This window comes from Lemur catta, unplaced genomic scaffold (assembly GCF_020740605.2).
Source record: "Lemur catta isolate mLemCat1 unplaced genomic scaffold, mLemCat1.pri scaffold_63_ctg1, whole genome shotgun sequence".
Lineage (NCBI taxonomy): Eukaryota > Metazoa > Chordata > Mammalia > Primates > Lemuridae > Lemur > Lemur catta.
Genome location: NW_025423863.1, coordinates 360,129 through 373,124, shown reverse-complemented (window position 1 = coordinate 373,124; position 12,996 = coordinate 360,129). Strand labels below are relative to the sequence as shown.

Genomic DNA, 12,996 nt, shown 5'->3' with positions numbered 1-12,996 from the left:
AATACCCATTATGTGACAGCTATTAATTAGGTATCGGATATGAGAACAAAACAAAACTAAGGATATGGTGTCGTGGAGGTCGGTACCAAATGGGGTCCCGTGGGGCAGCAGGGAGTCTGGGTCGGGGGAGTTCAGGGAGGGCCTCCTGGGATGGGGGCTCCGAAGGCAGCAAACAGCCTGTGCAAAGGCCCTGAGGCCCCAGGAGCGAGTGCCGTGTGTGCGTGGGATGCGAGGGAGGGGTCAGGCTCTCCATGGCGGACCAGGGGCACAGTGAAAATGCGCCTGATGTTTCCGCATGTCCAAACCTGGCATGTGGCTGTTACAGGACAGCAGGCACCATGGCTCTGCGAGTAGGCCATTCAGTTCTGTTGTTTTTCTAAGTCCTGGTCAGGACCCACTAACTGCAGTGGTGGAACTGAGCCCTGCCCGAGCTCATGGAGCCTGAGGTCCTGCAGCAGTGTGGGCGCGCCAGGGATCGGGCATGCGTGGGGAAGGGTCGGAAAGGCGCTGAGCGCCGCCCGAGGTGGGTGAGGACAGGTCCATCGGCCATTCCCTGAGGCAGGCAGGCACGTCCACCCCATGATGCTCCACCGCAGACAAAGCCCTGGCAGGACCAGAGCCCACGTCAGGTGCTCAGAGACGTCAGGGACAGCTGTCGCCTCACCCTGCGGGGGCTCATCTGACCGAGTCAGGGGCCACAGCAGGGTTGCGGCTCCTGCGCGAGATCAGGGAGGGCTCCAGGGAGAAGGAGGAGACACGGGGTGGAGGGGCTGGGCCTCCGAAGGGCTGGTCCCCAGTGGGGGGGGGGAGGACAGAGCTTGGACGCGGTCTGGACGTGAGGAAGCTGCCGAGGGGGAAGCGACCGAGTGGGTGGGCCAGGGAGATGAGAGACAGATCCGCAGACCCTCACTCAGGGCGGACTCTGAGAGCGCTGCTCCCACGGAAAGAGAGCGGACAGGCGGTGAGCAAGGCTGGGGGAGCAGGAGGGTCTCCACCCGGAGGGCACCCCTGGTGATCGCCGCACTGCGTGGTGGCCACTGTCCATGACGTGCAGTGGCCGTACGTCCACGGGCTCCATTTCTGAGATTCAACCAACCACAGGTGGAAAATATTTGGAAAAAAATACAAAAATAGCAATACAATAATTTAAAAAATGCAAATTAGAGATCAGCCTGAGCAAGACTGGTGAGACCCCCATCTCTACAAAAAATAGAAAAATTAGCCGGGTGTGGTGGCGCATGACTGTAGTCCCAGCTACTGAGACAGGAGGGTCACCGGAGGCAGGAGATGGAGGCTGCAGTGAGCTATGATGACACCACTGCACTCCAGCCCAAGCAATAGACTGAGACTCTGTCTAAAAAAAAGAAAAAAAAATACAAATTTTACAAGATATTTAACAACTATTCATGTAGCGTATACTTTCCAGGTATAAGCACTCTGGAAGTGATTTAAAGTGCGTGGAAGGGGCCGAGCATGGTGGTTTACACCTGTAATCCTAGCTCTCTGGCAGGCCAAGATCATTTGAGCTCCAGAGTTCGAGACCAGCCTGAGCAAGAGTGAGACCCCCATCTCTACTGAAAAATAAAAAGAAATTAGTTGGACAACTAAAAATATATATATATATAAAATTAACTGGGCATGGTGATGCATGCCTGTAGTCCCAGCTACTCGGGAGGCTGAGGCAGGAGGATCGCTTGAGCCCAAGAGTTTGAGGTTGCTGTGAGCTAGGCTGATGCCACGGCACTCTAGCCCGGGCAACAAAGTGAGACTCTGTCTCAAAAAATAAAAAATAATAATAAAGTGTGTGGGAGGTCATATGCAGACACACCATTTTATATCAGGGACTTGAGCATCCACAAATTTTGGTGTCCCTAGGGTCCTGGAGCCAATCCCCCAGGACATCAGGGGATGATTGTATTGTATATTTCAAAATTGCTAAAAGAGTAGATTTTCAACATTCTTGCCATGAAAAAATGGTCAGTTAGGTGATGGATAAGTTATTTAGCTTTATTGAATCTTCCTACACTGTATACACAGATCAAAACACCACACTGTACTCCATAAATACACACAATTTTTATCAATTAAAAGTAAATAAAAATAAAATAAAATCATTGCAAAAAAAAAAGCTACAGATTCCCATGGCCTTGGGCAGCAGGAAAGACTGGCCATGTGCACCCACCAAGCACGAGCACCACACGGGAAAGTAGAGGTGGCCACAGCACCTCCTCTGTGCTGCCTCCTACCTGCATGGTGGGCGTGGTGTGTTCCACGTGGATTTGGAGTCAGGTGGCTTTTGGATCTTTCTATCAGTTGCCCGTCGATGGTGTAGAAATTTGTGTTTCTTTCATTCTGGAGGTTGCTGGTGGCAGAATGCTGGGCAGGATGGAGGGAAGGCAGTGGAGGGTCACTCTGGAGGCTGGGCACGATAGCCGGGCAGTGAAGGGTGGGGCTGTATGGAGGCCCAGTGGGGGAGGGGGCAGGGCTGAGTGCTGGAGGCACAGGGGGCCCTGGCAGTCCGGAGCCCAGCATTGCAGGCACCGAGTGTCCGAGGGTGGAGATGCCCAGCCAGGGTCTGCCGATGTGAAGATGAAGATGCAGGAAGTCTGGGCGTGTTGGGATTCATCTTGGCACTGATGTCTCCTGGGGGTGGAGAGAGGGAGCCAGAGGCCAAGTCATCACGCTCGGGTGGGGCCAGTGTGCACCGGCGGGAAGGCAGGGCACACACAGGGAGGGGGCTGCCTCCTGCAGGGAGGTCTAGGGGAAGTTGAGGCTCCAGGAGCCATCCCTGCCTGTGAGAGGAGGGCCTGGCCCCAGGCAGGCAGGAGACACCTGGCAACAGTGGGGCCTGTCTTGGGCGGTGACTGAGGAAAGAGAGAAGTGGCCCGGGCTCGGGGTGTGGGCCAGGGGGCTAGTCCGAGCCTGGCAGCAGCACTGACCCACCACCAGGGGCCCGTGGGGAGGGATGTTTGAGTTCAGTCAGGGTCTGTCCAGGACCCCATGGGCATGCCACCAAATCGTCACTCTCAGACTCTCTTTGCTGAGGCCGCAGAGAGCCTGAAGTCCGGAAAACAATGAATTCATATCCACAAGCCACAGCTTGTCACAAGCTGTCACCCAATAGCCAGTCAGAGGAATCTCTGGCCAGGTCTTGGCGTTCAAAGCAATTGATTGCTACCCGAGCTACCCGAGCACGAGGCCAGCACTGGCCGTGAGTGGCAGGGATGCAGCCAAAGTCTGGAGGCCTCACTGACCCGCACATGCCCAGGTCCCCTGGGTCAGGAAGTAGGTTGTCATGTGCTCAGAGGAAACCCTGGGGCACAGCGTCTGTCGCTCCCTCCCAGGTGTGGTCAGGCAGGTGTGGGCATGTAACTGTGGCCACAGGCTCACAGGTGTGCCACCCCCTCCAGGTGCTGCTGTGGTCAGCCAACAAGGTGTTTGAGGAGCTGACAGACATCGAGAGGCAATTCCACAAGGCCTTCTACACCGTGTGGGCCTATCTGAACTGTGACCGATACTCGGTGTGCCTCCTGGACATGACCAAGGAGAAGGTGAGGCCTCGGGCTTTCAGGGGCCCTCCCGCCCACCAGGCTTGGTGCCTGCCCTGACCACCTCACTCTCTTCTCCTCTGCCCAGGAATTCTTTGATGTGTGGCCTGTGCTGATGGGAGCATCCCAGCTGTACTCAGGCCCACGCACGCCAACGGCCACGTAAGTCTTGGTGGCCGGCTAGGGCCAGCTGCACACTGTGACTCCCTGGCTCCGGCTCCAGGGTGGGAGAGGGTGGCCCCCAAACAAGGTCGCCAGCAAATGTTCTGCTTGCCCAGGCTCCTGGTGCCCCATCCACGATCATCATAACATCTCTCCACGTGGGAACTTGTGAACAGGCGTGTGTGCATGTGTGCACATGTGTGCAGGAGTATGGGCCCAGTTTGAGCGTGGGGTTATGTGGGACCCAGAGGGGGATGGATCCAAATCAGAGTGCACGAAGCATGCCCCATGGGTACCAGCATGTGTGCCCATAATGTGCATGTGTGTGGGTGTATGTGTGAGTATGTGCTTGTAAAACATGCATGGTGGATACATCTGTTGTGCACGTGTGTAATTACATGTGAGTGTGTGGTCATGTGTAACTGTGTGTTTGTGGAGAGCAGGGAACCTGGGGTCTCTTGCATGGCTGGGAGCCCCAGAACCAATGTGTGTATTTCTAGGAAATCATCTTCTACAAAGTCATTGACTACATCCTCCAAAGTCATTCCATAAGTGCCAGGCTTCACAATAGGTGTCCCCGCAGGAGGGACACCCTCAGCCCCAGGCGTGGCTTCAGGACCACAGTGGGGTCAGCAGTGCCCGGAAGGCCTGGGCTGCTCCCTGCACTGTGGGTGTCCTGGAGCAGGGTAGGGAGGAGGAGGCTGACTCGCTGGTCTGGGAGACAGTGGGGAGGGAGGGGGGAGCTGAGGCACTGGGGACCTCCAGAGTGGATGGCCAAGGTCCAGGTGCACTGTCCAGTGGCCCCATTGACAGCAACTGAACTTGGAGACCTTCAGGGTCTTGCCTTGGCTCGTCCAGCCCCACCCAGACAAGTGGAGCCTCTAGCGGGGAGGCCTGGCATTGCACCCCCTGTGGGGCTGGGAGAGGAGGGGTGTCAAGTCCCGAGGTCAGGGCGGGACTCCAGCCTAGACAGACTGGGCAAGGTGGTCAGCCCGTCCAACCCTGCCGCTGTGTGGCTGTGGGGCCATGACCCCACAAGCCTGTCACGACCCTGGCCCTAGGCCCCAGACAGCACTGGGACCCCAGTGCCAGGCTGGAATGCAAGTCAGGGCCAGGACTGCAGGACAGGTGACTATGTGAGTCCCAGGAGGCAGCTGCAGCCTTGGGGTCCCCAGGAGGGGGTGAGGGCTCCTGCAGAGTGAGGGCCCTGGCACGGCAGAGCACTGGGAGCTGAGGCAGCCCAGACATCGCCAAGCCTCAGGCCCTGCTCAAGTGCTCGCCACCTCCACGACTCCTGCTCCCACCTGGAGCCCAGAGGAAGGAACAAACGTCAGGGTTCCCGCACTGTGCCAGGTCTCCATGTGTGTGTCTGACAACCTGGGCGCTGGTCCTCTGACCCTCTGCTCTCCCCGCAGCACTCCACCGGCCGCCCACTGGGCCCTGGCCAGCGGCCTTCCGCCCTGCGTGGCAGAAAGTGGCTTTGTGAGTCCCGTGCTGTCTGCGCCGCGGCCCTGCCCTGGCCTGGTGCCTCCCTGCCTGTCTCCCTGTGCCGCAGCCAGCCCTCAGCTGCTGTGCTTTGCCAGCTTCCAAGTTCGCCCCTTGCCAGTGAGACTGGGAGGGAGAGTCCGTCATAGAATCACATTATACCTTCAGCTGCTTGAGGCGAAGTCGTGTTTCTGATTCGTTCTCAGATTCGTAACAGCACGAATGCCTCCGCTGATGAAGTGTTCCAATTTCAGGTACCTGTCCATTCCTTGAGAGAAACTGTATTTTACTTGGGCAAGAAGATATTTTGGTGCAGAAATGATGAACTGAATTAGTTTTTGCCGCATAAACAACCGTGAAGTCTCAGTGACAATGAGAAGCACATGTTTCATGCTCATAGGTCTGCAGGCCAGCGGGGCTCAGAGGGTCTTGGCTGAGCGTCACTGAGCTCAGCTGGGTTCAGGTGGTCTTTGCTGCAGCCACGTGATCCTGGCTGATCTTGGCTGGGCTCAGCTGGTCTTGGCTAATCTCGGCTGGTCTCAGTTGATGCGGGCCGGGCTCAGCTGGGCCAGGCAGGGCCCCACTGAGGGTTCGAGTCTACTACATATGCCCCAGTCTCCTCAGCTTCCTGGTCTGTCCTGGGAGATTCCATCAGTCATACATGTGGTTGGCTTAGAACAGGGCCCAGGACACAGGAACACACAGGGAAGTGAGCTGCCACACACACATTACCATTGTCTCTAGAACCAGAGGTCACTGGGCCTTGGCAAGGGAAAAGCTGACTGTTAGTACGCAGATGTCACTCCGGCCCACACACGAGGGCAGAGGTGACGCTGTGGCTGCCTCAGGACACATCTTTCTTCTCTGTTAGCCAACCAGGGGGCGCCTGGGGAAGGAGCCTGCTGACTGCGATGAGGACGAGCTCGGGTCGATCTTGGTGAGGGTCCCGCTCCCACCCCTCGCAGGGAGACTGGCCACCCCTGAGGTGGGAGGGGACAGTTCTCCTTTCTCTGAGCTCAGAGGTGCTTGGCACACACAGCGTCATCTTGTGGTGTTGGCTGCTGTCTGCGTGTGCATTCACATGTGTGTACGTGTCTCACGTGTGTGTCTACATCGTCCTGGCTTTCAGTCTCCCCCAGCGTGTCTGAGTGTGTTTGTCCGGCTGACGATGTAACTCGACGTCTGCACTGCTGTGTGCACCTCCGTGTCCACCTGTTGCTTCTGTGCTTTCCCAGAACCACCTGTGCTTCGTTTCTGTGGGCAGGGCTTGAACTACATGTCCATGCGTGTCATCCCTGCTACGGGCGTGCCCAGGAGCCCACAACACCCAGTGTGTGTGTGTGTGTGTGTGTGCCCGTGTGTGTGCACATGGTGCCCGTGGACGTGTGCTTGTGCGTCTCCCAGAGACCATCACTTGGTAACTCGGCAGTGATACGGTGTCTCCATCACCCTGCGCCTGCCTGCACGATGCAGCCAGAGTCACCCAGGGGCCGCCAGTCCTCCATAGGAGGCCTTTGAGCGTGTAAATGTGCTTGGCAGGTTCTGAAAGTCACTCATCTGCATTACTGTACGGCTGTGTGCATGTGTCTGTGTGACGTGAGTCTGCACACATGTGCCTGTGTATCCATGGGTGTGTCTGTGTGTTCACAGGTGTGGTTGTGTATCCACATGTGTCTGCATCTCTTTGTAGGTACATCCCTTTGTGTTTGCTTGTTTGTCTCCCCACCGTTACTCTGTCTGCCTAGCTGGGCACAGTCCTCACTGTTGGGCCACAGGGTGGGAGGAGAGGGGAGCATGGCCTGAACTGGCAGGGATGTGAGGGTCCTGGGCTCCAGGCTGGACCAACTGGGAGGACAGATGCCAGCAGAGATGCCCAGGCATCTGCAGCTGGACAGGGGCTTCAGAGAGGAGAAAGGTGGAAGAACAAGTGAGGGCTGCCATGGGCCTGCCTCCCTCAACCCAAGGTCTCTCCCACAGAAGGAAGAGCTGCCGAGGCCCAGGAAGTTTGACATCTATGAGTTCCACTTCTCTGACCTGGAGTGCACAGAACTGGAGTTGGTCAAATGTGGCATCCAGATGTACTACGAGCTGGGCGTGGTCTGCAAGTTCCAGATCCCCCAGGAGGTGGGTGACGTGACAGAGGGACATAGGCGGAGTCCTAAATCCCCCAGGATGTGGGGATGGGGATGTGGTAGGGGGTTCTGGAAACCCCAGGCAGGAGGTGAGGAGGTTGTGTTGGGGTCCCCCAGGTCCCACATGAAGTTTGGGGGGCAGACATGTTCATCATAGAAGAGGTAAAATACATGCAGCAAGTATGCCTAAAATAAACAATGAGATGGAGGAGCACATGGTTAGATGAACAGACGGATGAAGGTAAAATACATGCAGCAAGTATGCCTAAAATAAACAATGAGATGGAGGAGCACATGGTTAGATGAACAGACGGATGAATGAGTGCATGGAAGGAAGGAAGGAATGAAAAGTGGATGGGTGGATGAACGGATGAGTAGATGAGTAAGTGGATGGTTATGTGGATGTATGGGTGATGGACGGGTGAGAGGGTGAACTGATGAATGAGTGGATGGGTGGATGGATAGAATGATGGATGGAAGGAAGGATGGATTGGTGGGTGGACTGCTGAGTGGGTGATGGGATTCTGCCCTGCCCAGCTCCACCTCACAGGTGCCTGACATGGCACTCCCCACCATGAAGGCTGAAAACGGCCAGCGGTGAACGAGGGGACAGGGAAGGCCATGGGGGCCTAGGAGACAGGGCATGGGGATGATGGACTCAAAGCAGGGCTTCCACCACAGAGCCATCAGCACATGAGGCTTTGTGGGACTTCCACCTGGCACCAGGGCCCACGTGTCCTCTCGGCTCCCTCAGGTCCTCGTGTGGTTCCTGTTCTCCATCAGCAAAGGGTTCTGGAGATCACCTACCACAACTGGCACCATGGCTTCAACGTGGCCCAACAATGTTCCTGTTGCTCATGGTGCGTGGCTGGGACTTGAGAAGGGTCTCCCTGTCAGGCCTCCTGAATGACCAGGGTTGTGCAGCCCCTCCGGGTGCCACAGGTAGTGCCCCACGTGCCGCAAGAGCAAGAGACGGGCCCTTCAAGGGCAGAGGGATTGGAGGAGGCCAACACCCACTGACTGCACACGCCAGCCTGGCCACAGGCGAGGGCACCCAGGGGGAGGGGAGAAGACTCAGGCCCCGCAGCCCGACCCCCACCCCTGTCCCCCACTGGAGCCAGGGCACATGGGCAGGGGAGGTCCTGTCTCTGCAGACGGGCAAGCTGAAGGGCTACTACATGGACGTGGAGGCCTTCACCATGGTGACAGCCGGTCTGTGCCATGACATCAACCACCGCGGCACCAACAACCTGTACCAGATGAAGTAGGCTCCGTGCTGGGGCACGCAGGCAGCACATGGGATAGCAATAGGTCACCTCCGCACCCTTGGCATGAATCTGAGCACCCCAGTAGCGGTGATGCAGAAAGTGGGGTCTGCTATAGGAGCTGCAGCCCCTGGGGACCTAGGGGTGCCCTCACCCCAGCGGAGCACCCAGCATTGGCCCCTAACCCCCACTGCCTCTCAGCTGCTCTTCTAACCATTCATTTGTTTTTTAGTGAAATCTGTAACAGGTCCCAGAATCCCTTAGCCAAGCTCCGTGGCTCTTTAATTTTGGAACGCCACCACCTGGGGTTTGGGAAGTTCCTGCTCTCGGAGGAGGTTTGCGTCTTGCTCTTGGGTACCATGCGGCTGTGTCCTGAAGAGCCGGTGTTTGGAGCCGGTGCTCGGACCTGGGGCTGAAGCCGGAGGGGCTGGGCCCGGCTCTGGCAGCAGGAGAACCCCAGTGGGCTGTGTGAGGAGCCCCAGGGCTAGAGCCAAGTTTGGAAACATCCCCATCATGGGGAGGGGTGGGCTCCGAGGAGACAGGGGTCCGGGACTGCCTGGGGGGGGGCAGAGGCCTCAATGGGGTGCCGGATTTTGAGCAAGGGGTGGCGGAGCGGGGTGGTTTCCAAGGAACCAGGACACCAGCCACCCCTCCCTCCCCACCCTGGGCTGTGGTCTGTGCAGCCACCTGGGTCCAGAGTGATGACCCAAGGTAGAAGCTGCCGGGAGAGGGGTGGACACCCCGAGGGAGGTGCTGGCAGGGCCATCCTGGCTGCAGAGGAACAGGATCGACCTGCCAAGGGCCCAAGGGCCCGGGCTTGAAAGGCACAGACAGGCCACCCAGGAGTGGGAGGGGCCGGGTCCTGGTGGCCTGAGATGACTGGGGGGACCCCGATGGCCCTGGGCACAGCCCTGCGACTGACCAAGCGGCCTCCTTCAGAGCTTGAACACCTACCAGAACCTGAACCGGCATCAGCACGAGCATGTGATCCACCTCATGGACATCACCATCATCGCAACAGACCTGGCGCTCTATTTCAAGTGGGCCCCCTTCCTGAGGGCATGGGGGCCAGGACAGGGAGCCTCGAGGGGCAGGCGGGGGAGTCTGGGCCTGAGGCTCAGGCAGCACAGCCAGGGGAGGGGCCCGATCCTGGTGCAGAGGGGCCTGGATTCCAGCCTCCAGCCTCTCCTGCAGGGGAGCGGGGAGGGTGCCCTCCACTTGCTCCCATCTGTGCCCTCCCTTGTTCTTGGGGTTCAGGAAGAGGACGATGTTCCAGAAGATCGTGGACGAGTCCAAGAACTATGAGGACAAGAAGAGCTGGGTGCAGTACCTGTCCCTGGAGACAACGGAGAAGGGGATTGTCATGTGAGTGGCAGGGCTCAGCCCTTGCAGAGCACGAGCTGCACCCGCCCGTCAGCGGTTTGATCCTGAGACCCTTCCCCCAGACAAGCTAGAAGAGCCCGGCTCCCAGATCTCTGGCACTAGAGCAGCACATCTCTCAGTAGCCTCCTGATGCCTCGAAACAAACACCCCACCCTATTCACTTCCCATTTTCAGGGGAGAAAGTGCAGGACTTCGGGGGGCAGACAGGCCATCTTCTTGGTCTGGGGCCTTCAGCAATCATTCACTTTATTTCCTGAGGTTCCATTTCTTCATCTACTTCACCAAAAAAATGTTGATTCAGAGCTAACGTCTGCCCAGGCTTGTCCTACATATAAGAAAATATATAAAAACTACCTGCACTCAGAAGGTGTCCAGTTAATACTGGTGACTGGGTCTGTCTGTCTGCAGGGCCATGATGATGACAGCCTGTGACCTGTCTGCCATCAAGGTTAGTGCTCAAGCAGGCCACACTGACCCGGAATTAACGCTTCCTCAGAGCCTTGAGAGGCTGCATCTGGGGCAGCCCAGATGGGGGCTTACAAGTAACGCTGAGGGCTGCCTCCAGGCCTGGCCGGGGAGGCAACATGGGAAGTGCCCCCGGCCCCCGTGCTCAAGAGCAGCCCAAAGCCCTGAGCGGTGGGACCCCAGAGTCTGGGGCAGAGAAGATGAGGCCCGGAGCCTTCTGACCAGCATGGAGCCCACTGATGACTGCCTCTGTGTGCCCTCCAGGTTGCTCTTCTGGTGGCCGCTGAGTTCTGGGAACAAGGTGACTTGGAAAGGACAGTCTTGGATCAGCAGCCCATTGTGAGTGCTGCTTCCAGAACCTCCCACCCCAACAGGGAGTTGAGACCACATCATGGTCCTCAGGAGCTTCCAGCCTGCCTCAGTGGCAGCCAGGACCCCGGGGCTTCTGGGGTCCTGAGTCTTAATCTCACTTTGTGAGGCCGTGCGACATGAGTTTAGGGGGCTCAGGACCTGGGTAAACATGGGAAAAGCAGGGCTGGGGTGATGCCCAAGCAGAGATGAGAGTTGTCGAAACTGGAAGAGCCAGGGCCCCTCTGTGGGTCCAGGCGGCTCTGCCGGGAAGCCTAGCTGGACCAAGCTCCGCTCCAGGGAGGCCCCTGGCAGGGCGTGCAGGGCCCACGCCACGGTGAGCTGGGCCACGCCGGGGTCTTCACGTCAGCATCGCAGCTCAGGGGACACCGCCAGCACCGCGGGCGAGGGCTGCTGCCCGACGGGGCCCCAAGGCTGGACTGACTGCAGCCCACGAGGGATGTGCAGAGGAGCCGCCACCGACAGCCGGCCGTGGGGTCATCGTGGCTTTTTGCTTCCAAGGGCCAGCGTCTGTCAGGCAGGATTGGCCACCTGGGCCGGGCTCCGTCTCCAACCTTGGGCTCTGCTCTTTTGTGTCTCTGGGAGCGAACTGCTCAGAGCTGTGGAGTTGGGGGCTAGGCGAGGTCCCCAGGGGCTGAGGGGCTTATGACCCTCCTCTGCTCCCCTACGGCCTATGATGGACAGGAACAAGGCAGCCGAGCTCCCCAAGCTGCAGGTTGGCTCCATCGACTTCGTGTGCACATTCGTGTACAAGTGTGTGGCACGGAGGTGTTCCATGTTCATCTGCCGTTTGGCCCCACAAGGACACAGGGCAGGAGCTGGGGGCACACACTGAGGCAGGGGTCCAACTGCAGAGCCCCCTGTGTGATGCCCCATGACACCCTGGCCCCACAAGAGCTGCGTCTCTCTGGGTGTGCTCTGTGGTGACAGCCCCACACTGTGAGGAGGACGTTAAGCTGGTTCTCCGGGAAGTTGTCCCTGACTGGGCTGTGCCCCTCTGGAGGAGGGCGGGACCAGGGGAACGTTCGGTCCAGAAGTGGCCACAAGTCACAGCCCCTACACAGGGCACCGCCCCCACTGCCGTCCCCGACTCCATCCGCGCCGTGTCCCCGTGTGATCGGTGACGTGTCTCGTTGACGTGTGCCTGTGTGTGAGAGACGGAAGGGGGCCGCAGGGCCGCCCCTGCTCCCGTGTGCTTCCGCCCGCGTTCGCCACCCTCCCTCCATCCTGCCCCCCGGCCCTGCAGGCGGCGTTTTCTCCGCTGGTCGCGGATGTCCTCGCTGCCCACACTGTCCGCACCGTGAGCGGCCGCGCCCCAAAGCTCCCCGTTCTAACGTCGGGAACACAGACCCTGAGCTCCTGCCCCTTTTCAGGGCTTTGCCATCTCAGTGGCTCTCCCTCCTGCTGGTCCCCACGGGCGAGCGGGGCAGGGGAAGCGACTTCTCCGTTCCCTCCAGGAGTTCGCCCATTTCCACGGAGCGATCCCGCCGTGTCTGAACGGCTGCAGAGCGGCAGGAGGGAGCGGAGGCGCCGGCCGACCAGTGCGAGGCCAAGGCGAAGGCCCTGGAGGGGGAGGAGGAGGAGGAGGAGGAGACGAGCAGCCACCGAGAAGGGGCTGCGCTCCGGCCCGGCCCGCGGGGCGGCACCGCCGGACCTCCCGGGTAGCGGGTGCCGAGGCAGAGAGTCACGGGACAGAGCAGATTCCTTCAGACAGCCCTGTCGCCGGCCCACTCGGGTTCCCACTGCAGGAGCCGTGGTGGGGAGGCCCCGTCCCACGGAAAGGGGACGCCGCCTCCACCGGGTTAGCAGACCCCGAGTGAAGGCTGTCCTCGCGCTCCTGGCCAGGGCACTCCCGTTTCTCCTAAGGACGCACCTGGGTTCTTTCCTTGACAACAGGAAAGCCCACTGGCCGCTTAGCAGCCCACTCCTTCCACCATCCAGTAACTCAGAAAGCCGCCCCTCCTCCCACGCCACCCTCAGAAACGAAACAGCAAACCTAAAACCAAACATCAGCAACAACAACAACAAAAAACAGAAAATAGGCACGCTGTGATTTTAAAAAGTCCTATACTGTGTCCAGAGCACTTACCTCCTCACCCTACATTATGGGAACGGGACTCAGTTGTAACAAGTCAGTGTACCCCAAATTAGAACCCCAGTGACATCGTGGCCGTGGTGTGGCCTGTG

At 58.8% G+C, this 12,996-nt stretch overlaps 1 pseudogene; it reads left to right on the top strand.

Moving 5' to 3' along the window:
• Positions 1–434: 434 nt before the first annotated feature.
• LOC123629913 lies at positions 435–12,474 on the top strand (annotated as a pseudogene).
• The last annotated feature ends 522 nt before the right edge of the window (positions 12,475–12,996 follow it).